The sequence below is a fragment of the Dicentrarchus labrax genome, unplaced genomic scaffold, assembly GCF_905237075.1.
Source record: "Dicentrarchus labrax unplaced genomic scaffold, dlabrax2021, whole genome shotgun sequence".
In the NCBI taxonomy this organism is placed as follows: domain Eukaryota; kingdom Metazoa; phylum Chordata; class Actinopteri; family Moronidae; genus Dicentrarchus; species Dicentrarchus labrax.
The window spans coordinates 19,227,031-19,252,090 of NW_026136713.1; the positions used below are offsets into that span (position 1 = coordinate 19,227,031).

At 41.5% G+C, this 25,060-nt stretch overlaps 20 non-coding genes across 20 annotated transcripts; 10 read left to right on the plus strand and 10 right to left on the minus strand.

The window, feature by feature from the left end:
* Nucleotides 1-15,388: 15,388 nt before the first annotated feature.
* trnaa-agc (transfer RNA alanine (anticodon AGC)) lies at nt 15,389-15,461 on the minus strand. The gene has a single exon. It is a non-coding gene; the product is annotated as a tRNA-Ala (tRNA).
* Nucleotides 15,462-15,567: 106 nt separating this feature from the next.
* Nucleotides 15,568-15,649, plus strand: trnas-gcu (transfer RNA serine (anticodon GCU)). Its single transcript has one exon. It is a non-coding gene; the product is annotated as a tRNA-Ser (tRNA).
* Nucleotides 15,650-16,364: 715 nt separating this feature from the next.
* On the minus strand, nt 16,365-16,437 carry trnaa-agc (transfer RNA alanine (anticodon AGC)). Its single transcript has one exon. It is a non-coding gene; the product is annotated as a tRNA-Ala (tRNA).
* Nucleotides 16,438-16,543: 106 nt separating this feature from the next.
* Nucleotides 16,544-16,625, plus strand: trnas-gcu (transfer RNA serine (anticodon GCU)). The gene has a single exon. It is a non-coding gene; the product is annotated as a tRNA-Ser (tRNA).
* Nucleotides 16,626-17,340: 715 nt separating this feature from the next.
* trnaa-agc (transfer RNA alanine (anticodon AGC)) lies at nt 17,341-17,413 on the minus strand. Its single transcript has one exon. It is a non-coding gene; the product is annotated as a tRNA-Ala (tRNA).
* A 106-nt stretch (nt 17,414-17,519) lies between these two features.
* On the plus strand, nt 17,520-17,601 carry trnas-gcu (transfer RNA serine (anticodon GCU)). Its single transcript has one exon. It is a non-coding gene; the product is annotated as a tRNA-Ser (tRNA).
* A 715-nt stretch (nt 17,602-18,316) lies between these two features.
* Nucleotides 18,317-18,389, minus strand: trnaa-agc (transfer RNA alanine (anticodon AGC)). The gene has a single exon. It is a non-coding gene; the product is annotated as a tRNA-Ala (tRNA).
* Nucleotides 18,390-18,495: 106 nt separating this feature from the next.
* trnas-gcu (transfer RNA serine (anticodon GCU)) lies at nt 18,496-18,577 on the plus strand. The gene has a single exon. It is a non-coding gene; the product is annotated as a tRNA-Ser (tRNA).
* A 715-nt stretch (nt 18,578-19,292) lies between these two features.
* trnaa-agc (transfer RNA alanine (anticodon AGC)) lies at nt 19,293-19,365 on the minus strand. The gene has a single exon. It is a non-coding gene; the product is annotated as a tRNA-Ala (tRNA).
* A 106-nt stretch (nt 19,366-19,471) lies between these two features.
* trnas-gcu (transfer RNA serine (anticodon GCU)) lies at nt 19,472-19,553 on the plus strand. The gene has a single exon. It is a non-coding gene; the product is annotated as a tRNA-Ser (tRNA).
* Nucleotides 19,554-20,268: 715 nt separating this feature from the next.
* trnaa-agc (transfer RNA alanine (anticodon AGC)) lies at nt 20,269-20,341 on the minus strand. The gene has a single exon. It is a non-coding gene; the product is annotated as a tRNA-Ala (tRNA).
* Nucleotides 20,342-20,447: 106 nt separating this feature from the next.
* On the plus strand, nt 20,448-20,529 carry trnas-gcu (transfer RNA serine (anticodon GCU)). The gene has a single exon. It is a non-coding gene; the product is annotated as a tRNA-Ser (tRNA).
* Nucleotides 20,530-21,244: 715 nt separating this feature from the next.
* On the minus strand, nt 21,245-21,317 carry trnaa-agc (transfer RNA alanine (anticodon AGC)). Its single transcript has one exon. It is a non-coding gene; the product is annotated as a tRNA-Ala (tRNA).
* Nucleotides 21,318-21,423: 106 nt separating this feature from the next.
* On the plus strand, nt 21,424-21,505 carry trnas-gcu (transfer RNA serine (anticodon GCU)). The gene has a single exon. It is a non-coding gene; the product is annotated as a tRNA-Ser (tRNA).
* Nucleotides 21,506-22,220: 715 nt separating this feature from the next.
* trnaa-agc (transfer RNA alanine (anticodon AGC)) lies at nt 22,221-22,293 on the minus strand. Its single transcript has one exon. It is a non-coding gene; the product is annotated as a tRNA-Ala (tRNA).
* Nucleotides 22,294-22,399: 106 nt separating this feature from the next.
* trnas-gcu (transfer RNA serine (anticodon GCU)) lies at nt 22,400-22,481 on the plus strand. Its single transcript has one exon. It is a non-coding gene; the product is annotated as a tRNA-Ser (tRNA).
* Nucleotides 22,482-23,194: 713 nt separating this feature from the next.
* On the minus strand, nt 23,195-23,267 carry trnaa-agc (transfer RNA alanine (anticodon AGC)). The gene has a single exon. It is a non-coding gene; the product is annotated as a tRNA-Ala (tRNA).
* A 106-nt stretch (nt 23,268-23,373) lies between these two features.
* trnas-gcu (transfer RNA serine (anticodon GCU)) lies at nt 23,374-23,455 on the plus strand. The gene has a single exon. It is a non-coding gene; the product is annotated as a tRNA-Ser (tRNA).
* A 713-nt stretch (nt 23,456-24,168) lies between these two features.
* Nucleotides 24,169-24,241, minus strand: trnaa-agc (transfer RNA alanine (anticodon AGC)). Its single transcript has one exon. It is a non-coding gene; the product is annotated as a tRNA-Ala (tRNA).
* Nucleotides 24,242-24,347: 106 nt separating this feature from the next.
* On the plus strand, nt 24,348-24,429 carry trnas-gcu (transfer RNA serine (anticodon GCU)). Its single transcript has one exon. It is a non-coding gene; the product is annotated as a tRNA-Ser (tRNA).
* The last annotated feature ends 631 nt before the right edge of the window (nt 24,430-25,060 follow it).

Sequence of the window (25,060 nt, forward strand, 5' to 3'; positions counted from 1 at the left end):
ACAATATTTACACTGCTGACAAGTAATGGTAGATAGATAAATTATCTTAGCACACACACACACACACACACACACACACACACACACACACACACACACACAAGACACATCCAGTGAAATCAGACTGTTTCTGTCTGTACTACTGAAGCTAGTCGCACTGCTCAGGATGTTTTCAAATGCAAATCCTGCCGAGTAGTAAGAGCCCCAATAAAGTTTGCAGCTGTTCCCGCCTAGCTCTGTGTGGGTTTGTTTACTACAGTGTGTATGTGTGTGTGTGTGTACTGAAAGGCTTTATACCTCTGTCTCTGTTAACAGGTGTTTTGTTAACAACCTGCGCTATCAAACGCCGTTATGAGCTGTTAGCGGCATCAGTAATCACATACACACATACAGAAATTCACACAGAGTTAGAATTAAACAGCTCTGTAATTACGCGACAAGCTTACATACACATACACGAGGGAGGTTTTAGTGTTTGGTTCAGAGGAATTAAATGGTTGAATGATTGAAGTTCAGATGTTTGGGGATATTCTTTATATGTTTGAGCACTGCATGAACCTCACCAAGCCAGACTGACGTGCATTGACTCACACAAACAGGTGATTTATCCTATGAACAAAAGTAACCGTAGAGTATAATTGTCTTCTAGATAATAAGTGAGGAAAATTAGCATTACAATCCTCAACTCACTTTCTGCTCACTCAAACAGTTCGAACAGCCCTTAATGAGAAGGGACTAAAAAGAAAGAGAAAAGAACTTAATGAATGGAGGAGACACTGAGAGAGGTAATTAGCCACCTGCAAGTACAGAAACTCTCTCTCACACACACACACACACACACACACACACACACACACACACACACACACACACACACACACACACATACACATACACATACACACATACACGGGCACCTGTGCAATCACTGAAGTCAAGAGTCAGCCCTGAATATGTTTTCATTCTAATTACTACTTAATGAGGGGTTGAATCAGTCCTCGAGCAAAACTTTAAATTTCCTGTACGCTGGGGGCCCCAAATGACCAGGAGAGGTAAATGTTTGGAATTTGGAGATTTAATTAATAAGAAAACCTGTATGGAGATATCAGTAAACTGAGCATAACTTTTAGGCTTTTATTTTTAAGTTTTGTCCCTTTTTCTGACATCAAAATAATAGTAATTCTGTGGAGACAGAACACAGCCTCACATACTGATTTGATCTGATCCGAGGTTTAAAGGTTAAAGTATGCTGTCATCTCTATATGATCACTGTCAACATTCCCTGCAATTCACTTACAATAACGCTGCAGAATTTGTCCTTCAGTTGTGAAACCTCCCGTTCCTTAAGTGTTCATGATCATGCAATGACTCCAGTAGGCTGATCGGTAGCTGAGACTGGCCGCTGACGGAAAAGATGACTTCCATCTTACTTCTGACCCACCTGCACTTCTGAATTTATGAGGGGTTTAGAGAACGCACCTCACAAAAATACTGAGAATCCCATTATTTGACAAAGCTTCCACCATCACCCACCACACATACCATCAAATGCACACACACACACACACACACACACACACACACACACAAAAGACAAGCTCCATCTCTTCTGGAACTAAAGGGGCTGATGGCCACCACTGCTGTTATATAACGGAACAGATGACATTCACCATTAGTACCATTGTATCCTATATTACTAAATTACCTTATTTCTTAAATTACCCCACACAGATACAGATGAGACCACCACATACCAGGGGAATAATGCTCAATAGAGTGCGTGGAAATCTTCTGTCGTGATCGTTGTCTGAAGCAATCAGACCTTCCCATTCTCCAACTCCCGATGGAGTTGGCATGCTTGCATTTTCAAATGGATTTTTAATTGTCTGGTTTACACAAATGTGCTTCTGTAGCAAGATGGTCTGGGATACACATTCCAAACTAATTTTCACCATACTTGTCTTCTTTCTCAGTTTTGTTTTAGTGAACGGTGATGGTTGAACCAGCATTGTCTAGGAGGGGGTCAAAGGGCCTTGTAGGAGGTTACTGCTCTATCCTATGTAGATATGTATTTTACAGCAGACATTTTTACATGAAATGGTAGGGCAATTGCAGGTGTCACCAACGTAATTCAGATTTTGTTCCATTCAGTGTAGCAGAGCCTTTAAAAAGGGAATGTGCATAATAGCAGCCACCTGACTTTTGTTTGACCTGAATGGAATGGAAGCTTAATTAGTATTATATCATGTCACAATGGCTGCTTTGAAAAATGGTCTACTGGGCACAGGAAGTTTGTACTGACATTTAATGTTTCAAGGAAATCAGTTTTGCTATACAGAGCACTCTAGCTCAAACCCTGTCGATGCATTCGCCGCATATACATACTCATACAGTTCCATCAGAGACAACTGCACCACAAAATGCAGCTTCAAATTAAACTTTAAATCAAAACAGTTTGAACTAAAAATGTTTTTCTATATCTATAAGAATATTTTATATTATTTGAATTTGTTTTTTTTACTTTGCTTAGTGTCATAGTGAATATGAATACATTATGTATTCAAGTACAAGTTTCACTTAAAAGTTTTATTTCCAGAAGAAATACACGAGTAGAACAGGGGAGTTACAGAGTTTTGTTCCGTTGTAATTGTGCTATGTTTAAAATTGTCACCAGACCACAGTGATGAGCCTCTAGCGACCTAAACAATGTTCTTGTTGTCTCTTCAGAGAAGTATTCTGTAAATAGATGTGATATAAATGAAAATATAAAAGCCACTGTGTGAGATTTAAAACAAGCATAACGGGGGGGGGGGCAGCCTCGCCATAGGAGACTGATCAAGCATTCAGACTCAAGTTTTAACTTCTTCCCATTCAATTGAAGATAGAGAAGAGCAATATATAAAATATTGACACGTACATGCGAGCAAAATTTTATATCTGCAGTGACTTTGAGCTCATGCTGGTCCTTTCAGTTTCATATCTTTAAAGTGTACAAAAGATTAAAAAATGTGAATTTCTGAGAGACAACAAAGAAACAAAAAAAAAAAAAAAACATCAATAGACAGACTGGGAGCTAAGAGGTTTCCAAACTAGTCAAGCAGGTCTATTGTCACCAGTCCCCGAAGATCTGCTCTGTATATAGACAAGTCCTGAAAAAAAACAGTCGTACTGCAGTATGACGTACAGACATGCAGTTGGAAAATGGATAAATAATTGCGGCTCTCATAAATTAAAGATGACAGAGAACAAAGGCTGTGTACTGCCATGAGAGTTTCCAGAGCAGCACTAAAAAGAGCAAATGATGAATAAAATAAAATAAAATTATCATTGATAATTACTGCCCTCAGTTTCTTTTAACTCTCGCTCAGTCAAAGTCAGGTGAGAGCGTGTCATTTTATTTTTAGACTTGTAATAATGTTTGTATATGTTGGACTTCCCTCAAAGGATAATTGAATAAACTCAAAATATGTATCAATTCTTTATAAATGTTTTGGTTGAACAGAGCATGTATATTTGATATTTTATATTCAGATCTACATTTGCCATTTACACTATTGTGAACATGAGCATGCATAAATATTTCCAGATATAATTCCACGCTCTTTCTTTCACTGCTGGAGTTTTTCTCCTTGAAGACATACAAAAACACAAGTTAAAAGATGAAAATATCTGTTCCACCAGCAATGCGACTCATGGGAGGTGACACAAAATGTGGAAACATGACTTAAGTGGTGCCATTTTAATCACTGATAACAGTGATGTTATAACTTTGATCTGTCGGTTCAGTTGCTATTGGGCCGCTGATAAGAGTAAATTATGTTTTAAGTGTTAATTTTGGGATAAATGTTTTCCAAAACCACAGACTTGATCATAGATTTTTAATACCAGTACTAGGACAGATAGCTTAATCTCTCCTTAGTAAAATCATGTTTTTCTTTCTGAACTCTACTTGTCACTCTACTGTCATTTATAGGCCTTTTCCACTACAGGAAATAAATAACCCATAACTTATAATGTAGCTTATTGTAACACGTAGGTGTTTTCAGAAAAAAAAAAAAAGCTGAAATTGTTGGGCTGCATCCCTCAGTATGTTCTTCAGCAGATTCTTCAGCATCACCTCCCGTGTTCTTATTCAGATAATCAAGCAGTGTTTAACAGTATGGGCTCTTGAGACAGGTTGCACTGGAGAGCTGGTCAGTGGGATGGGAGCTGGTCTGGTGCCTGTTTTATACTTGCTTTGCTCCATCTGCCAACCTCCTGCTATGGAGGACTGAAAGTGCCACAATTAAATAAATAAATACACCATTAAATAATTACTTAAATGTGTCATTCATTAATTAAAATTGGAATTAAATACATAAATGTGATATTAAATGTGTCATTAATTAATTCAAATACCGATTCATTTAATGTAAAATACATATATAATTATTTCACTATTTACATTTACATTTCATGGTCCTGCGTTGCAGTGCTTCATGAATTACTTAAAACTGTCAAAGCCAGCCATCAAAAGTTGGTAGGCGGAACCTAACGCCTGATTGGTTACCCTGCGCATCAAGCCAAGACAAATCAATTCCAGATAATGGATCGATGCAGAGCTAGTAAACACATTCCAATACACTGGTTGGCGCTATTGGACTACTTCTTCTAAATCTGCAGTCACTCTGTGGTCAATATCTTGGTCAGAAAGTGCGGAAATAACTCCAAGAACTTCAATAAGTTCCTCTGCTTTACTCGCTACATGCTCTGGGTCAGCAGCTCCTTCTTCCACATCCTCTGCTAAGTATAAGATATAAAATAAAGTGTAGCAGCAGCTTGAGTTTCCCTTTTTCTTTGTTAACTGTTTCATATCTTGATTAACAGTCTCAACAAATTTTATAAATGAATATCAACACATCTTTACAATTGAACAGTTTCTCTTTCAGTCCTCCATATCCTGCTGCTCTTCTATTCAATTAGTAATAGTAATGATACTGACATTTAAAGGTCAGCACATGTAAACGTTAAAAAAATATATTAAAAAATCAATATTAGTGCCATTCTTGACTGTCCTACAATTGAACTGCAATTATACCAAACAGCACATGGAAATGTGAAAAAATTGTTTGTTCCTGGTGCTGGTCTTTTTCATGTCCTATAACCAAAATGTTATGTTTGTAAAACCCGGTGGAAACACAAGGCAGAAACTTAAACTAAAAATGTACATCTTCTCAAAAGTACTCCAGGACTAGCAAATGGAAAAGAGCTATTGGTCTTCTAGTTAACATGGTCTCCCACTATGTGTATCAAGCCCAGTAACCATATAGCAGACATTTCCAGATTTCCAGGTTTAAATACAAATCCCAAACATGTTTTGTTACACTTTACTTTTACTGGCTATATAACAACAATTTCAGACTGCAGAAATCAAACCAGGTCAAGAGCCCTCAAATCACATTTTGGCCCTCCTGCACTGCCCTCCCATGAAAAGCCAACCCTGTGGTTGTACCTTCGGAGCCAAAAGCCATTCTAATGAGGAAGCCGACTCGTCCTGCTCTCAGGTTAGAAAGCCTGGAGGAAGGGTCAGGCAGGGCTTTGGCATTAGTACGCAAGCTATTTCTGCATCAGCCACTGTCTACTCTTTCCTTATTATGTTTCTGACTTGCTCTGTCTTCCCTTTCCCTCTTCTTTTCCTCCTTCTCATCTCTCCTTCTTTCTCCCTGACCCCTACGTTTTTATTCTCCCCCTTTCCATCCCCACCCCTCCTCCCTCCTTTCTGTCTGACAGTCAGTGAGGTGTGCAAAGTAATTTTCAGTGGCCGTTTTCCACATCCCAGGAGAGGCTCCGAATTGTAGAATTTGCATTCATCGCAGAACAATACAGAGCAATGGCTGAGAAAATCTAACTTTGTTGAAAAGATGATGTGAACAGAAGAAGATAGCCAAGTGTATTATGGGAGATAGTGAAGTGTATAGAGAGTAGGAGATGCAAACATGTTTTTATACAGTTGAATAGGGAAAAGTTTGATGAAGATGGTTTTAATGAAATCTCCACACTAGTCTCACCACAGTCTCTCCATGAATCATAAAAAAGTGTGGTTCCAATAGGAGGGTTTTAAAAGCGTCTGCTGTATCTGGGGTTTGTCTTTTTTAAGACTTTTCTAAACTCATGTTTCACTCCTGCAGTTTGAAAAATTTCTGTGATTATCTGTGTACCCATTCCAAATCCCTTAAGAAGTGTCAAAGATGCTACAAGGATTGGTTGGATGAAGCTCGCATGTATGTTTTTACATTTTTACTGGACTTTTCTTTAGTCTTCAATACAATCCATTCATCAGTCAGCCGGGTTTGTAAGGTCTCAGTAGGTGTGCACTGATGGCTTAAACTTACAAGGAGCTTTTAACTGATTATGAAACTGTCTCAAATTAATAGTGATGCCTTTATATGATCTACATAGACACACAAGACCATCAGCCAGAAGATTGGCTTTTTCTATTAAGTTATCTTAATGCCTGCCACTGGGTCGGATTCTGTCAGATTCCCCCTGAAATCAATGAAACAAGGCAGTAAAAACACTACTGCTTTTGTCCACAGGGGCTGCCAGAATCAATACAAAATTAAAGTTCTTTGTAGGACCTTTAAGGTATTCCACAAGGGTGTGCTTTTATGCCCCTCTTGTTTTTTCCTGTAGACAAATAAATCAAATGCAATGGCACATTTAGCAGTCTCATCGAGTATGCAGATGATTTGGCATTGCTGGTGGGACCAGAAAGCTGTGCCAAAAAGAAGGTAGGTAAAGCTTGATTCATGGTTGTGTGTAAAGGGGTTAGGGCGTAGCTATGTAGCTCAGGCATGTAACCGCCATTGCTATTCTGTAAGGCACGCTATAGCTGACATGAGCCTCTTCAGAAATGTAAATTACATGGCAGGGCGACAGGAGGTAAGACGATAACACATGGGGATTGAAGAATTGTGAATGGTCAGCTTGGGCCGCTTGGCACAGTCTGGGTCATATTGACGCAGACTAAGACTAAGAAAGACAAGGAGGAAGAGGGATCACCATGAGGCAGTTGGTGCTATGTCTTCAGTGTTGTGCGTAGCATCTGAGGCCTTGGCAAAGAGATAATTTATCATCGTTGAAGGGCAGGAAATATGCTTGTAGAGTTTCTCTAATAATTTCATCAAATCAGAACAGGTGGATCGGCAGATGGAAGGGGACATACAGTAGCAGACAATATTAACAAGGCAGAAGAATATCCAAAATGAAAATTACTTGTCTATTACCACCATTACAGAATAAATGTGATGGTACTGGTATTATATATACATATATACATATGTATATATATAATTACACTTTTATATACACTGTTGTAATTAAATCAAATAATGTGATGTTGTATGATAAGAAACAAGCCTTAATAGCTGTCTCTTTATCTATTCACTGTGGTGACAGTATGTCAGACTTCATGCATCTCCCACAAAATATACTACTGTTAACAGACATGTTTTTTTGACAACAGACAAACATCCACAAAATATTTTTCCATTCATAGCTGACATCAAAATCAGTCTGACAAATAGCAAAAGATTCAAAAATGAAGAAAACTTCCTGTGCAGCTTGTTTGATACGATAATGACTTGCTTGTATCAGTGTCAGTACTTTAGATTAGAAACTTTTTCTTAAAACAAATCAATTGTTTTCTGTAAACATAACCATAAAAAAGTGTGAGAGAGGCACATCCACCTCTACCTGTACATTCACTGTCATTAAGTGAAAATGAAGGTGCTAATTCATGCATAGTTATAGACATATGTTAAGAGATCTGTGTTAGCTGAGAGTTAAGAGCAATGAGCTAATGATATATGGACTAAACCAAAACTTTGTACAGTTTTGGAAGCTAAAATATGAATATGGTACAGAGTCATGTTGTATTTAATTCATAAGCAAAGATCTTAATGTGCCAAGTTGATATGTGGTATTTCACCACTTAGTGTTAAGGCTGGATGCTTTGTCAGTCTGGAAGAAGACGTGGATTTATTCAAAGTGCCATCACAATGGTGCAGAGAATGAGTTCCATTTGGTTTTCTTTTGTTCTTTAAGAACTACACAATAATAGTTATAATAGTACTAAGATAAAAACAGAAATTGGCTTTGTAAAAATGGATGTTTCACAAAGACGTTGTTGGCTGTTCACATAAATTAGACAGTTACTTACAGAAAGTCTGGGAGATGATATAAATGGCACTTTATCAGCATAAATTGTTGGCTTGTAACGTTTCTTTTCTATCTTTCTGCTATTCAACAGATCATTTATTTTATACTTTCACAAAAAATGAGAGGCATCTTTTATTTTTTGGATGTTTGAAAATCAATAGTATCTTGTATGTGGGATTAACAAAACTGTCATTTCTGAAATATACCTGTTGACGTTAGCAATTAGAGATGTTCCAATACATTTTTTCTTCCCAATACAATTCCAATATAATTTCTCAGTATAATTCTTTAAGTATGGGTTGATCAGGTACCTGATCTATGCTACTGACCCTGTATAATTGCTGTCATTGTTGTACGGCCTGGCTCAGGTTAAACACAAATGGATCAAAGCCTGCAAACTAGTTCAGACAGTCAACTCGAGCTGTGCTGCTATACACACATGACATGCCTTATTCCATAATCACTAACCAAGCGCACCCTTTCAATCTGGTGGCTATTTAAGCTGCAAAATATAAATATCGCTGCTACTCTGTAAGCTATTGCTGCTGCTGCACTGTAAGCCCCACCACCACCCCAGCATCCACCTGTAGGCTCCGGCTGGGGGTTAAGGTATTTGCTATATGAAGTCTGAGCCTAGACGCCAAAATCTAAATATTTTTTATGATCTAGTTTGACAGTCAGTCGGTGCCCAGTGTCAGCACAGCTGCTCTGACTGTGATGGGCTAGTACTTGTTGCCCCATGTTACCTTTTGGGTTGGTTATGTTTAGGAGGAGTGGGATTGGTTAGGGTTAGGGGAGGAATATCAGTGTAAGCCAATTAAAGTCAGAGTAGGGCAAGTATTACACAATAGTGTGACAACTCTGTTAGCAATATGGAGAAATACCTACTATCTGCATGGCCCTAATGCTTGTACAGACTTTTAAGACACACACACACACACACACACACACACACACACACACACACACACAAAGCACACACACACAACTGACAATGTAAGGGTGATTTATCACAGGGGAAGACAGGAAATAGACCCTCACAGATCAATTATGGACTGACTCAAAAAGAGTCAGGTTTAAAGATTGTCCTGGTCACAGTGATACATAGACTATGTCAGTGTATGTGTATGTGTGTGTGTGTGTGTGTGTGTGTGTGTGTGTTTAAAAGAGTCTCTGAAAATATATGGCTGCATACTGTATGTGTACAACCATCCATTTGTGTGTTTACCTCTGTGTATTTCACTGCAGGAGGTGAGGACAATTTACTGTGTGTGTGTGTGTGTGTGTGTGTGTGTGTGTGTGTGTGTGTGTGTGTGTGTGTGTGTGTGTGTGTGTGTGTGTGTGTGTGTGTGTATGGGTGTGTGTGTGTGTGTTGAGTTCATGTGAAATAGGAAATGTAAAAATCTTTATGATCACATTGATAATAATAATAAAGTCTCTTAGGATTCTAAATGCCACGTTCACACACACACACACACACACACACACACACACACACACACACAAAACACACAGCCATTCTTAAATATGAAAACCTTTTCTATGTTGATTTCATCTCTTTATATGCTAATGCAGAGGGCCCCTTCTGTCGTAATGAAAGAAACAATTTGATTGATAAAGCATTATAAAGAATCTCATTTAATCATATTCTTATCTATCTCTCTCTCTCTGTTACTCAAGCATAAATCATTCTTTGCTAAATCTGAAGAAAGCAGACTGTTTACACTCATAACTACTCTGCAATCTTAAGCTATTGTAGGCAAAATGTATTCTTTCTTGAAGAGTAAAGCTTTTTAAACCTAATATTATTATTATATAGTATAGTATAGAGCTATGCAATTTTGTACAAATGTACAGCACTTGGGTAGAAACACTTTGAATGCTCGGTATCTGAAACAGTCACTTCACAAAATTATATCCATAAATGTTTACTTCGAATTTGCTTATATGTATTCATTTTACATTGGATTTTTCTTGTTGTAAAGTATGAGTTCAGTCTCTCTGCTTTCACAGTCTCAAAGTTTTTAATCTCAAAGAGTGATTAAAGTTCTGCTGGCTGTAATGAGTCTTGCCATGACTTGGCCTGCGCTTGCATCACCAGTTATTGGATTTGGGGCGGTGAACAGACCCTTTCTAGGAGGCGCAGCGAGAACTGACAAGTGAAATGGTGTAATACAAGCTTGTCATATGTCAAACACTTGGAATTAAAGTGGGTGATCGGCAAGGTGTTCAACTGAAGCAATAGTTCACCTCAGAAGAAAAATATGTAATGATCTGCAACTCACGCCCAAAGTTGAAACTATGGTCAAGGTGAAAACACAGTGAGACAGATACTGCAGTTCCCCCCTGGCTTTCTTTTAAAGTGGATGGAGACTTTTTGTTTACATTTCTAAAACAGACAAAACTCCTGCAGCATGTAGCCAAACAAGTCACTTTCCTTTCTTGCAGCTCTGTTTGTTACCTTGCTTTGTTTGATTTTAGAAGTCACACTATATGCACACCAGAATAACACTTTCCTCTTGCTAAAATAACAATTCATAACTGTATGGTGAATGCAATGTTATGGTACATTGGACATGGAAAATATATAAATAACACTCAATATCCTTTTTCTCACATTTTACCACCAGATCATACATTATTCCCACACATCATCTGGTATTATTGTTGCTAATAATAATAATAATAATAATAATAATAATAATTACATGGGCGGCACCAATAAGTGTCAATAATTTTCAACGAACAGTTGTTTTTCTAATTATCTAGTCTTGTGTTTTAACATGTGAGTAATCAATATTAATTATTATAATAATTAATATATTAAAAAGAAAAGCCTACGTTTTGACCAATTGTTCGTTGTTCATAAAAATGTTTTGAAAAGTCAATTATTGAAACTTTTATTGGTGCCTTTCATGTAATTAATTATTATTTTGAATAATAATAATAATAATAATAATAATAATAATAATAATAATACAGCAGCAGAGAATCAAATGAATGAACAGTGCTTATGTAACCAAAACATGGTCTAATGTGAGATGTATTCATTTTTGTATCAATGCTATTGAGAGAACAAGACTTATTGGTAGTGATGATACTTTACAAATCAATCCACTCATCCTTCATGCAATCCTTAACATTACAAACTGTGCCTGAATCAATTTATAGCTAACTCATTGTGGAAGTGTTTCCATGATTGAGATTTATATAATGGAAGCACATATACGCACTGCTTTATAAATCTGACAGATTAAATTTCTGTCTTTGTGCATGTACTGAGACTTAGTGGCAAACCTTTAGATTTATCCGTCTGTCCTCTGGTGTTTTTAGTGGTCGTACAAACTTCAGTGCAGGTTTTGCCTGTTGACAAAATGAAACAACTAACAACAAAATGCATAGGTATTCATTTAATGCTTGTTTAGGTATGCCTTTAGGGACAGTTAGGATTCTGGGGCATTTCCAAATGAACAAACCCTATTCTTTATTGTGCACATGACCCCTGCCACATACATACGCAAACAGATATGCATAATCAGACACACACACACAGACACACACAGTTTTCAAAGAGAAAAAAAGGAAATACAATATTATGCCTTTTCCCTAAACCCTGAGCTCCAATCTGATTAGAGGGAAGATCAAAGAGAGGCAGTCAGGTTTCTCTGCACAAGGCCTGGCTCTAATTCGCCCGAGCAGAAGAAACAATCGCATTTATTCTATTCACTCTGTTCCGTTGCTTTCTTTCCTTTCTCCCATGCTCCATTGATGTCTCTCTTTAAGCATTTCTGTAGAGGTGCTCCTTTATATGTTTTCTTTTTCTTGTAATCTACCTCCGATCCTATCTCCCTTTTGCCTGTTTCTTAAAACTTATCATAAAAGACCCTTCCTCTCCCTGAATTTTACACCAGTGTCCCCTTACCTCCTCTCCCTATTCAACACACACACACACACACACACACACACACACACACACACACACACACACACACACACACACACACACAAACACACACACATTAATTTTGTATTTCCCCAACTCAGCCTCTTAGATCTTCTTAAGCTTTAACAATGGTAAACAATTCTTTTGTTGCCTGATCTAATTAAACAGCTTAAAGTTCCATTCTGCTCTGTGGCGGGCTAACAGCTTCCCCTTTGTGTATTCTGCAAATCTCAGACAGCTATCATACTTCAATGGGAGACAGGCATCTCTTCATTAACTGGCCCTGTTTATTAAAACACACCAGAAATTAAAGATCCATTTGTTATCACTGTGCTGAGGTTGATTTTAAAATAGAAACCGTTTTTACTGTAACCTCTTCAAGAAGCGCTAATAATGGAAAACAAATCTAATAAGAACCAAAACTCGATCAATATACTATTTATCTAAATTACAGTGCTGACCCCTGCTGTTGTAGCTGGTGCTCCTGCTTTTAATAATATTCTGATGAGTAAAGAACATTGTGCTTCTAATTTATAGATAAAAAGAGAGAAATAAAATGGTCAGCACTGACTTCAGTTATTTTTTCTCAATAATGCATCAAGGCTCAAAGTGATGCTGTAATATTTAACAGTGGCTGATGTAACCTCTCAAATGAGTTGTAGATGAGCTGACACCATCTAAAAATATATTAAAAGAATCTTAAATTTCACAGCCAATTTATTCTAGTGGTTTGATGTGATAATCCCTTACAGAGGTAGATGTCTTGATAATGTCTTCCACAGACAAAGCAACACAGATGATTTTGGGATATACTTTCTATTTTTATATATATACATTTATATATATATATATATATATATATATATATATATGTATATATATAAAAATATATATATATAGTAAAATCTTTTGTTTCACTTATGTAATCAATGTATTATAGAAATAACCAGAAAGGTTGTGATGATGTTGGAACTACAATACATCTTTTGACAGAATGGTTAATTTAAGGACTGAATGACCACAGATATTGTTTTCAAGTCACTAGTAAGTCGTGACATTCTGACTACAAAGTCCAGAGTCAGTGCTCAAGTCAAGACCACCGAGTCCCAGGTCAGGTCACAAGTCAAACTCAACAAGACCCCAATCAATTCCCAAGTCAAGACCAAAAAGTCCAAAGTCCAGACCAACAAGTCCAAAATCAAGTCCAAGTCATAAACTTTATATTTGTCAGTGACAGTATAGTAACATTTGGTATAGTCAATTTACATTTCTGCATTTATACTTTAAACTCATCTTTATAAGTTAAGAAACAAATAGCATTTGTTTCTTAGTAGGTTTTTCAAGGGTAGTGTTGGGCGTTAACATCATTTTACCACATGTGAATCTAGTTTTGAATTCATTATTTGGGTTCAACTTTTAACGTTTGTGAGATATTTTTTATGCTGAGAAGCAGAAATACTCTCCTCAAAATAACGGCTATTCTGGTCTTGAGATCACAGCTTATTTTTCACCAGCTACTTGATCCAAATACTGAAGGTATTGATTCATTACTGAGATAGTCACTTAAAATATCAATATGATGTGAATGAAAATATGATTGGGAGATTCTGACAACTGACGTGGCACAAATAGTTTGTTTTACTAAAGCCGACACACCAATCTGTTGGTTGACCATGTTGAACTACAAACATGCATACCACTCATGATTGTACAGTTGTGTTGAACAGTGAAGCTTCTTTTACCTAACAAATGGTGGTATTAAACGTATTTATTCACTGAATATTTTATAAAGTTAAAATATTGAGATCATTGTCAACTTTTCAGGGACTTTAAAAAGGCACTCTTCTCAGGAAACCGCTGGAATTACAATATTTTGCTAATGTAGCAATAAATAAAAGCTGATGAACAATTAACAATACAACCAAAATATTGTTAGAACTTTCCTTTTCTACCAAAATTTGACCATTGAGCTTGTGTAAATGTGTTTTTTAAAGACAGCGTTAAATATGGTAATCAAAACTCAAATCATCACAGGTATGCAAAAATGAAGTTGAGGTAGTCTGTGTTGCTATGTGTGTGATAAACAAACACACAAAGAGATGGTGGGCTGCCACCAGGGCAAGATCTAAACTCAGGTAAGATCTTTTTTTTTTCTTTTTTCTTTCTTTGTCTTCATTTCTTCTGCTTTACTTTTTCTGTCTCTCTGATTTTAAAAAAGAAAGTCTGAAGCTGTTCTTTATTAACCTTTGCTGAAACTCTCACTCACTTACTCTGGCAACCACATGCCTAGTCATTTACACACAGACACAAACGCACACACACACACACACACACACTCACACAAAAAAAAAACGAAGTGGATGTGCACCCTGTCCAATCTTGTGTCATAAATAACATCATGTCTCTATTCACCTTGCAACCAAAACTGAGGAGGGCTGAGCAGGTCTGAGTGGCAGGAGTGACAGCGTAGTTGGGTTAAAGAGTTGGTGCACTTTGATTAATAATGTAAGAGCCCAACAAGGCGAATGGAAGAGAAACAAATTAAGGAAGGTAGTAAGGTAAGGACAAAAAGAGAGGGGACAAAAGGAAAAATGGATGATATAGAGTTAAGAACTACTGGAGACTGAGGGCAACATACAGAAGGAAAAAACAAGGCAAGAAGGACACAAACGAAGAAAATGACAAACGAAGAAAAAATGAATCAGAGTGCACATAGTGTTAACAGGAAGGGAGGAAAAGATGGAAAAGAATAAACAAGAAAAGGGAAGAAGGAAACAGAAGAGAAGTACAACAGGGTGAAGAGACGACTGAACCAGGGAGAACATTGAGGCCAGTTTTAATCACAGGACCCATGAGAATTGAGATAAAAGCCAGTTAGAGGCTGGCTGCAGATTAAATCTGTCACTGTCACCTTGGTTTTGACTATCTAAAGTTGGACTGTGACAGGAAAAGGACTGCATCCTGCTTACGAGAGGGTTTCATCATTTCCAACATGGAGGCTGATTACAATACTGCAAACCTTATGTTATTTCCCGAATAACCAAAGTGACACACTAACTCCAGTGGCTGGAAGAAGAACACACGCACAGTTCACCACAAGGCAGAGAGAGCAATGCAACTAAGTAGGCTTTCAGGCAGCGGTATGAAGGACTAAGAAGACCATCACCATCCGAGTGAAGTTTGTCCATCCATTTAACGTCTTTCAGTCACTGACTCATCGACAGAACAGAGGAAACTAAAGCCTTGTGGAGAATGCGGGCATCGATCCCGCTACCTCTCGCATGCTAAGCGAGCGCTCTACCATTTGAGCTAATTCCCCTTGTAGACTTGCTCAATGACTTGTGTGCCAAGCTGACATGTGCTCAACTTTGTTTGCTTTGTCAGGACAGCGCGTCCGGCGGTCCCTTTGAAAACAGGCTGCCAAAGACGAGGTGGCCGAGTGGTTAAGGCGATGGACTGCTAATCCATTGTGCTCTGCACGCGTGGGTTCGAATCCCATCCTCGTCGCAGTTGAGTTATGTTGAGTCTGCCGTGTCTACAGGTCAACAAGCTAAAGTTCTATAGGTAATGTTAAAAAATTGATTGCAATAAGATGGCCCTTTTAGTGATTCCTAATTCTTGCTCTTCAGTGGTTTCTTTTCATGTCTCCTTTTGAAATGAGCACAATTACGGCCCTGTGGCAAAACTTGCTAGATTACGACAAAACAGCCAGTGCCAGACACCTGGACAAAACTAGGCCAACCAATTGGCGGCTTACGTCACCCAAAAACAAGACTGAATTCACTCTTGGGGTGGACAGCCTGAAGAGAAGTGCGCTTCCCTCCACAGGGCTGTGTGTGCTTGAAACAATCATAGAAATCCAAAGAAGGTGGTTTCAAATAATGGAATAGTAATAAGGAGCACTTGCCTGCAGTTGGTGGAGGTGAATAAGAACGCTGTTAAGCAGAGGTACAAGCGCAGAGCGGACGACAAGCTGGTTTTGCAGGGAATTAACTTGCCCAGTGGTGGCTGGGGCACTAACTCCAGTTACCGTCCACAGCCGCTGGAAGAAGAACACACGTACAGTGCACCACAAGGCAGAGAGAGCAATGCAACTAAGTAGGCTTTCAGGCAGCGGTATGAAGGACTAAGAAGACCATCACCATCCGAGTGAAGTTTGTCCATCCATTTAACGTCTTTCAGTCACTGACTCATCGACAGAACAGAGGAAACTAAAGCCTTGTGGAGAATGCGGGCATCGATCCCGCTACCTCTCGCATGCTAAGCGAGCGCTCTACCATTTGAGCTAATTCCCCTTGTAGACTTGCTCAATGACTTGTGTGCCAAGCTGACATGTGCTCAACTTTGTTTGCTTTGTCAGGACAGCGCGTCCGGCGGTCCCTTTGAAAACAGGCTGCCAAAGACGAGGTGGCCGAGTGGTTAAGGCGATGGACTGCTAATCCATTGTGCTCTGCACGCGTGGGTTCGAATCCCATCCTCGTCGCAGTTGAGTTATGTTGAGTCTGCCGTGTCTACAGGTCAACAAGCTAAAGTTCTATAGGTAATGTTAAAAAATTGATTGCAATAAGATGGCCCTTTTAGTGATTCCTAATTCTTGCTCTTCAGTGGTTTCTTTTCATGTCTCCTTTTGAAATGAGCACAATTACGGCCCTGTGGCAAAACTTGCTAGATTACGACAAAACAGCCAGTGCCAGACACCTGGACAAAACTAGGCCAACCAATTGGCGGCTTACGTCACCCAAAAACAAGACTGAATTCACTCTTGGGGTGGACAGCCTGAAGAGAAGTGCGCTTCCCTCCACAGGGCTGTGTGTGCTTGAAACAATCATAGAAATCCAAAGAAGGTGGTTTCAAATAATGGAATAGTAATAAGGAGCACTTGCCTGCAGTTGGTGGAGGTGAATAAGAACGCTGTTAAGCAGAGGTACAAGCGCAGAGCGGACGACAAGCTGGTTTTGCAGGGAATTAACTTGCCCAGTGGTGGCTGGGGCACTAACTCCAGTTACCGTCCACAGCCGCTGGAAGAAGAACACACGTACAGTGCACCACAAGGCAGAGAGAGCAATGCAACTAAGTAGGCTTTCAGGCAGCGGTATGAAGGACTAAGAAGACCATCACCATCCGAGTGAAGTTTGTCCATCCATTTAACGTCTTTCAGTCACTGACTCATCGACAGAACAGAGGAAACTAAAGCCTTGTGGAGAATGCGGGCATCGATCCCGCTACCTCTCGCATGCTAAGCGAGCGCTCTACCATTTGAGCTAATTCCCCTTGTAGACTTGCTCAATGACTTGTGTGCCAAGCTGACATGTGCTCAACTTTGTTTGCTTTGTCAGGACAGCGCGTCCGGCGGTCCCTTTGAAAACAGGCTGCCAAAGACGAGGTGGCCGAGTGGTTAAGGCGATGGACTGCTAATCCATTGTGCTCTGCACGCGTGGGTTCGAATCCCATCCTCGTCGCAGTTGAGTTATGTTGAGTCTGCCGTGTCTACAGGTCAACAAGCTAAAGTTCTATAGGTAATGTTAAAAAATTGATTGCAATAAGATGGCCCTTTTAGTGATTCCTAATTCTTGCTCTTCAGTGGTTTCTTTTCATGTCTCCTTTTGAAATGAGCACAATTACGGCCCTGTGGCAAAACTTGCTAGATTACGACAAAACAGCCAGTGCCAGACACCTGGACAAAACTAGGCCAACCAATTGGCGGCTTACGTCACCCAAAAACAAGACTGAATTCACTCTTGGGGTGGACAGCCTGAAGAGAAGTGCGCTTCCCTCCACAGGGCTGTGTGTGCTTGAAACAATCATAGAAATCCAAAGAAGGTGGTTTCAAATAATGGAATAGTAATAAGGAGCACTTGCCTGCAGTTGGTGGAGGTGAATAAGAACGCTGTTAAGCAGAGGTACAAGCGCAGAGCGGACGACAAGCTGGTTTTGCAGGGAATTAACTTGCCCAGTGGTGGCTGGGGCACTAACTCCAGTTACCGTCCACAGCCGCTGGAAGAAGAACACACGTACAGTGCACCACAAGGCAGAGAGAGCAATGCAACTAAGTAGGCTTTCAGGCAGCGGTATGAAGGACTAAGAAGACCATCACCATCCGAGTGAAGTTTGTCCATCCATTTAACGTCTTTCAGTCACTGACTCATCGACAGAACAGAGGAAACTAAAGCCTTGTGGAGAATGCGGGCATCGATCCCGCTACCTCTCGCATGCTAAGCGAGCGCTCTACCATTTGAGCTAATTCCCCTTGTAGACTTGCTCAATGACTTGTGTGCCAAGCTGACATGTGCTCAACTTTGTTTGCTTTGTCAGGACAGCGCGTCCGGCGGTCCCTTTGAAAACAGGCTGCCAAAGACGAGGTGGCCGAGTGGTTAAGGCGATGGACTGCTAATCCATTGTGCTCTGCACGCGTGGGTTCGAATCCCATCCTCGTCGCAGTTGAGTTATGTTGAGTCTGCCGTGTCTACAGGTCAACAAGCTAAAGTTCTATAGGTAATGTTAAAAAATTGATTGCAATAAGATGGCCCTTTTAGTGATTCCTAATTCTTGCTCTTCAGTGGTTTCTTTTCATGTCTCCTTTTGAAATGAGCACAATTACGGCCCTGTGGCAAAACTTGCTAGATTACGACAAAACAGCCAGTGCCAGACACCTGGACAAAACTAGGCCAACCAATTGGCGGCTTACGTCACCCAAAAACAAGACTGAATTCACTCTTGGGGTGGACAGCCTGAAGAGAAGTGCGCTTCCCTCCACAGGGCTGTGTGTGCTTGAAACAATCATAGAAATCCAAAGAAGGTGGTTTCAAATAATGGAATAGTAATAAGGAGCACTTGCCTGCAGTTGGTGGAGGTGAATAAGAACGCTGTTAAGCAGAGGTACAAGCGCAGAGCGGACGACAAGCTGGTTTTGCAGGGAATTAACTTGCCCAGTGGTGGCTGGGGCACTAACTCCAGTTACCGTCCACAGCCGCTGGAAGAAGAACACACGTACAGTGCACCACAAGGCAGAGAGAGCAATGCAACTAAGTAGGCTTTCAGGCAGCGGTATGAAGGACTAAGAAGACCATCACCATCCGAGTGAAGTTTGTCCATCCATTTAACGTCTTTCAGTCACTGACTCATCGACAGAACAGAGGAAACTAAAGCCTTGTGGAGAATGCGGGCATCGATCCCGCTACCTCTCGCATGCTAAGCGAGCGCTCTACCATTTGAGCTAATTCCCCTTGTAGACTTGCTCAATGACTTGTGTTGCAAGCTGACATGTGCTCAACTTTGTTTGCTTTGTCAGGACAGCGCGTCCGGCGGTCCCTTTGAAAACAGGCTGCCAAAGACGAGGTGGCCGAGTGGTTAAGGCGATGGACTGCTAATCCATTGTGCTCTGCACGCGTGGGTTCGAATCCCATCCTCGTCGCAGTTGAGTTATGTTGAGTCTGCCGTGTCTACAGGTCAACAAGCTAAAGTTCTATAGGTAATGTTAAAAAATTGATTGCAATAAGATGGCCCTTTTAGTGATTCCTAATTCTTGCTCTTCAGTGGTTTCTTTTCATGTCTCCTTTTGAAATGAGCACAATTACGGCCCTGTGGCAAAACTTGCTAGATTACGACAAAACAGCCAGTGCCAGACACCTGGACAAAACTAGGCCAACCAATTGGCGGCTTACGTCACCCAAAAACAAGACTGAATTCACTCTTGGGGTGGACAGCCTGAAGAGAAGTGCGCTTCCCTCCACAGGGCTGTGTGTGCTTGAAACAATCATAGAAATCCAAAGAAGGTGGTTTCAAATAATGGAATAGTAATAAGGAGCACTTGCCTGCAGTTGGTGGAGGTGAATAAGAACGCTGTTAAGCAGAGGTACAAGCGCAGAGCGGACGACAAGCTGGTTTTGCAGGGAATTAACTTGCCCAGTGGTGGCTGGGGCACTAACTCCAGTTACCGTCCACAGCCGCTGGAAGAAGAACACACGTACAGTGCACCACAAGGCAGAGAGAGCAATGCAACTAAGTAGGCTTTCAGGCAGCGGTATGAAGGACTAAGAAGACCATCACCATCCGAGTGAAGTTTGTCCATCCATTTAACGTCTTTCAGTCACTGACTCATCGACAGAACAGAGGAAACTAAAGCCTTGTGGAGAATGCGGGCATCGATCCCGCTACCTCTCGCATGCTAAGCGAGCGCTCTACCATTTGAGCTAATTCCCCTTGTAGACTTGCTCAATGACTTGTGTGCCAAGCTGACATGTGCTCAACTTTGTTTGCTTTGTCAGGACAGCGCGTCCGGCGGTCCCTTTGAAAACAGGCTGCCAAAGACGAGGTGGCCGAGTGGTTAAGGCGATGGACTGCTAATCCATTGTGCTCTGCACGCGTGGGTTCGAATCCCATCCTCGTCGCAGTTGAGTTATGTTGAGTCTGCCGTGTCTACAGGTCAACAAGCTAAAGTTCTATAGGTAATGTTAAAAAATTGATTGCAATAAGATGGCCCTTTTAGTGATTCCTAATTCTTGCTCTTCAGTGGTTTCTTTTCATGTCTCCTTTTGAAATGAGCACAATTACGGCCCTGTGGCAAAACTTGCTAGATTACGACAAAACAGCCAGTGCCAGACACCTGGACAAAACTAGGCCAACCAATTGGCGGCTTACGTCACCCAAAAACAAGACTGAATTCACTCTTGGGGTGGACAGCCTGAAGAGAAGTGCGCTTCCCTCCACAGGGCTGTGTGTGCTTGAAACAATCATAGAAATCCAAAGAAGGTGGTTTCAAATAATGGAATAGTAATAAGGAGCACTTGCCTGCAGTTGGTGGAGGTGAATAAGAACGCTGTTAAGCAGAGGTACAAGCGCAGAGCGGACGACAAGCTGGTTTTGCAGGGAATTAACTTGCCCAGTGGTGGCTGGGGCACTAACTCCAGTTACCGTCCACAGCCGCTGGAAGAAGAACACACGTACAGTGCACCACAAGGCAGAGAGAGCAATGCAACTAAGTAGGCTTTCAGGCAGCGGTATGAAGGACTAAGAAGACCATCACCATCCGAGTGAAGTTTGTCCATCCATTTAACGTCTTTCAGTCACTGACTCATCGACAGAACAGAGGAAACTAAAGCCTTGTGGAGAATGCGGGCATCGATCCCGCTACCTCTCGCATGCTAAGCGAGCGCTCTACCATTTGAGCTAATTCCCCTTGTAGACTTGCTCAATGACTTGTGTGCCAAGCTGACATGTGCTCAACTTTGTTTGCTTTGTCAGGACAGCGCGTCCGGCGGTCCCTTTGAAAACAGGCTGCCAAAGACGAGGTGGCCGAGTGGTTAAGGCGATGGACTGCTAATCCATTGTGCTCTGCACGCGTGGGTTCGAATCCCATCCTCGTCGCAGTTGAGTTATGTTGAGTCTGCCGTGTCTACAGGTCAACAAGCTAAAGTTCTATAGGTAATGTTAAAAAATTGATTGCAATAAGATGGCCCTTTTAGTGATTCCTAATTCTTGCTCTTCAGTGGTTTCTTTTCATGTCTCCTTTTGAAATGAGCACAATTACGGCCCTGTGGCAAAACTTGCTAGATTACGACAAAACAGCCAGTGCCAGACACCTGGACAAAACTAGGCCAACCAATTGGCGGCTTACGTCACCCAAAAACAAGACTGAATTCACTCTTGGGGTGGACAGCCTGAAGAGAAGTGCGCTTCCCTCCACAGGGCTGTGTGTGCTTGAAACAATCATAGAAATCCAAAGAAGGTGGTTTCAAATAATGGAATAGTAATAAGGAGCACTTGCCTGCAGTTGGTGGAGGTGAATAAGAACGCTGTTAAGCAGAGGTACAAGCGCAGAGCGGACGACAAGCTGGTTTTGCAGGGAATTAACTTGCCCAGTGGTGGCTGGGGCACTAACTCCAGTTACCGTCCACAGCCGCTGGAAGAAGAACACACGTACAGTGCACCACAAGGCAGAGAGAGCAATGCAACTAAGTAGGCTTTCAGGCAGCGGTATGAAGGACTAAGAAGACCATCACCATCCGAGTGAAGTTTGTCCATCCATTTAACGTCTTTCAGTCACTGACTCATCGACAGAACAGAGGAAACTAAAGCCTTGTGGAGAATGCGGGCATCGATCCCGCTACCTCTCGCATGCTAAGCGAGCGCTCTACCATTTGAGCTAATTCCCCTTGTAGACTTGCTCAATGACTTGTGTGCCAAGCTGACATGTGCTCAACTTTGTTTGCTTTGTCAGGACAGCGCGTCCGGCGGTCCCTTTGAAAACAGGCTGCCAAAGACGAGGTGGCCGAGTGGTTAAGGCGATGGACTGCTAATCCATTGTGCTCTGCACGCGTGGGTTCGAATCCCATCCTCGTCGCAGTTGAGTTATGTTGAGTCTCCGTTCTACAGGTCAACAAGCTAAAGTTCTATAGGTAATGTTAAAAAATTGATTGCAATAAGATGGCCCTTTTAGTGATTCCTAATTCTTGCTCTTCAGTGGTTTCTTTTCATGTCTCCTTTTGAAATGAGCACAATTACGGCCCTGTGGCAAAACTTGCTAGATTACGACAAAACAGCCAGTGCCAGACACCTGGACAAAACTAGGCCAACCAATTGGCGGCTTACGTCACCCAAAAACAAGACTGAATTCACTCTTGGGGTGGACAGCCTGAAGAGAAGTGCGCTTCCCTCCACAGGGCTGTGTGTGCTTGAAACAATCATAGAAATCCAAAGAAGGTGGTTTCAAATAATGGAATAGTAATAAGGAGCACTTGCCTGCAGTTGGTGGAGGTGAATAAGAACGCTGTTAAGCAGAGGTACAAGCGCAGAGCGGACGACAAGCTGGTTTTGCAGGGAATTAACTTGCCCAGTGGTGGCTGGGGCACTAACTCCAGTTACCGTCCACAGCCGCTGGAAGAAGAACACACGTACAGTGCACCACAAGGCAGAGAGAGCAATGCAACTAAGTAGGCTTTCAGGCAGCGGTATGAAGGACTAAGAAGACCATCACCATCCGAGTGAAGTTTGTCCATCCATTTAACGTCTTTCAGTCACTGACTCATCGACAGAACAGAGGAAACTAAAGCCTTGTGGAGAATGCGGGCATCGATCCCGCTACCTCTCGCATGCTAAGCGAGCGCTCTACCATTTGAGCTAATTCCCCTTGTAGACTTGCTCAATGACTTGTGTGCCAAGCTGACATGTGCTCAACTTTGTTTGCTTTGTCAGGACAGCGCGTCCGGCGGTCCCTTTGAAAACAGGCTGCCAAAGACGAGGTGGCCGAGTGGTTAAGGCGATGGACTGCTAATCCATTGTGCTCTGCACGCGTGGGTTCGAATCCCATCCTCGTCGCAGTTGAGTTATGTTGAGTCTCCGTGTCACAGGTCAACAAGCTAAAGTTCTATAGGTAATGTTAAAAAATTGATTGCAATAAGATGGCCCTTTTAGTGATTCCTAATTCTTGCTCTTCAGTGGTTTCTTTTCATGTCTCCTTTTGAAATGAGCACAATTACGGCCCTGTGGCAAAACTTGCTAGATTACGACAAAACAGCCAGTGCCAGACACCTGGACAAAACTAGGCCAACCAATTGGCGGCTTACGTCACCCAAAAACAAGACTGAATTCACTCTTGGGGTGGACAGCCTGAAGAGAAGTGCGCTTCCCTCCACAGGGCTGTGTGTGCTTGAAACAATCATAGAAATCCAAAGAAGGTGGTTTCAAATAATGGAATAGTAATAAGGAGCACTTGCCTGCAGTTGGTGGAGGTGAATAAGAACGCTGTTAAGCAGAGGTACAAGCGCAGAGCGGACGACAAGCTGGTTTTGCAGGGAATTAACTTGCCCAGTGGTGGCTGGGGCACTAACTCCAGTTACCGTCCACAGCCGCTGGAAGAAGAACACACGTACAGTGCACCACAAGGCAGAGAGAGCAATGCAACTAAGTAGGCTTTCAGGCAGCGGTATGAAGGACTAAGAAGACCATCACCATCCGAGTGAAGTTTGTCCATCCATTTAACGTCTTTCAGTCACTGACTCATCGACAGAACAGAGGAAACTAAAGCCTTGTGGAGAATGCGGGCATCGATCCCGCTACCTCTCGCATGCTAAGCGAGCACTCTACCATTTGAGCTAATTCCCCTTGTAGACTTGCTCAATGACTTGTGTGCCAAGCTGACATGTGCTCAACTTTGTTTGCTTTGTCAGGACAGCGCGTCCGGCGGTCCCTTTGAAAACAGGCTGCCAAAGACGAGGTGGCCGAGTGGTTAAGGCGATGGACTGCTAATCCATTGTGCTCTGCACGCGTGGGTTCGAATCCCATCCTCGTCGCAGTTGAGTTATGTTGAGTCTGCCGTGTCTACAGGTCAACAAGCTAAAGTTCTATAGGTAATGTTAAAAAATTGATTGCAATAAGATGGCCCTTTTAGTGATTCCTAATTCTTGCTCTTCAGTGGTTTCTTTTCATGTCTCCTTTTGAAATGAGCACAATTACGGCCCTGTGGCAAAACTTGCTAGATTACGACAAAACAGCCAGTGCCAGACACCTGGACAAAACTAGGCCAACCAATTGGCGGCTTACGTCACCCAAAAACAAGACTGAATTCACTCTTGGGGTGGACAGCCTGAAGAGAAGTGCGCTTCCCTCCACAGGGCTGTGTGTGCTTGAAACAATCATAGAAATCCAAAGAAGGTGGTTTCAAATAATGGAATAGTAATAAGGAGCACTTGCCTGCAGTTGGTGGAGGTGAATAAGAACGCTGTTAAGCAGAGGTACAAGCGCAGAGCGGACGACAAGCTGGTTTTGCAGGGAATTAACTTGCCCAGTGGTGGCTGGGGCACTAACTCCAGTTACCGTCCACAGCCGCTGGAAGAAGAACACACGTACAGTGCACCACAAGGCAGAGAGAGCAATGCAACTAAGTAGGCTTTCAGGCAGCGGTATGAAGGACTAAGAAGACCA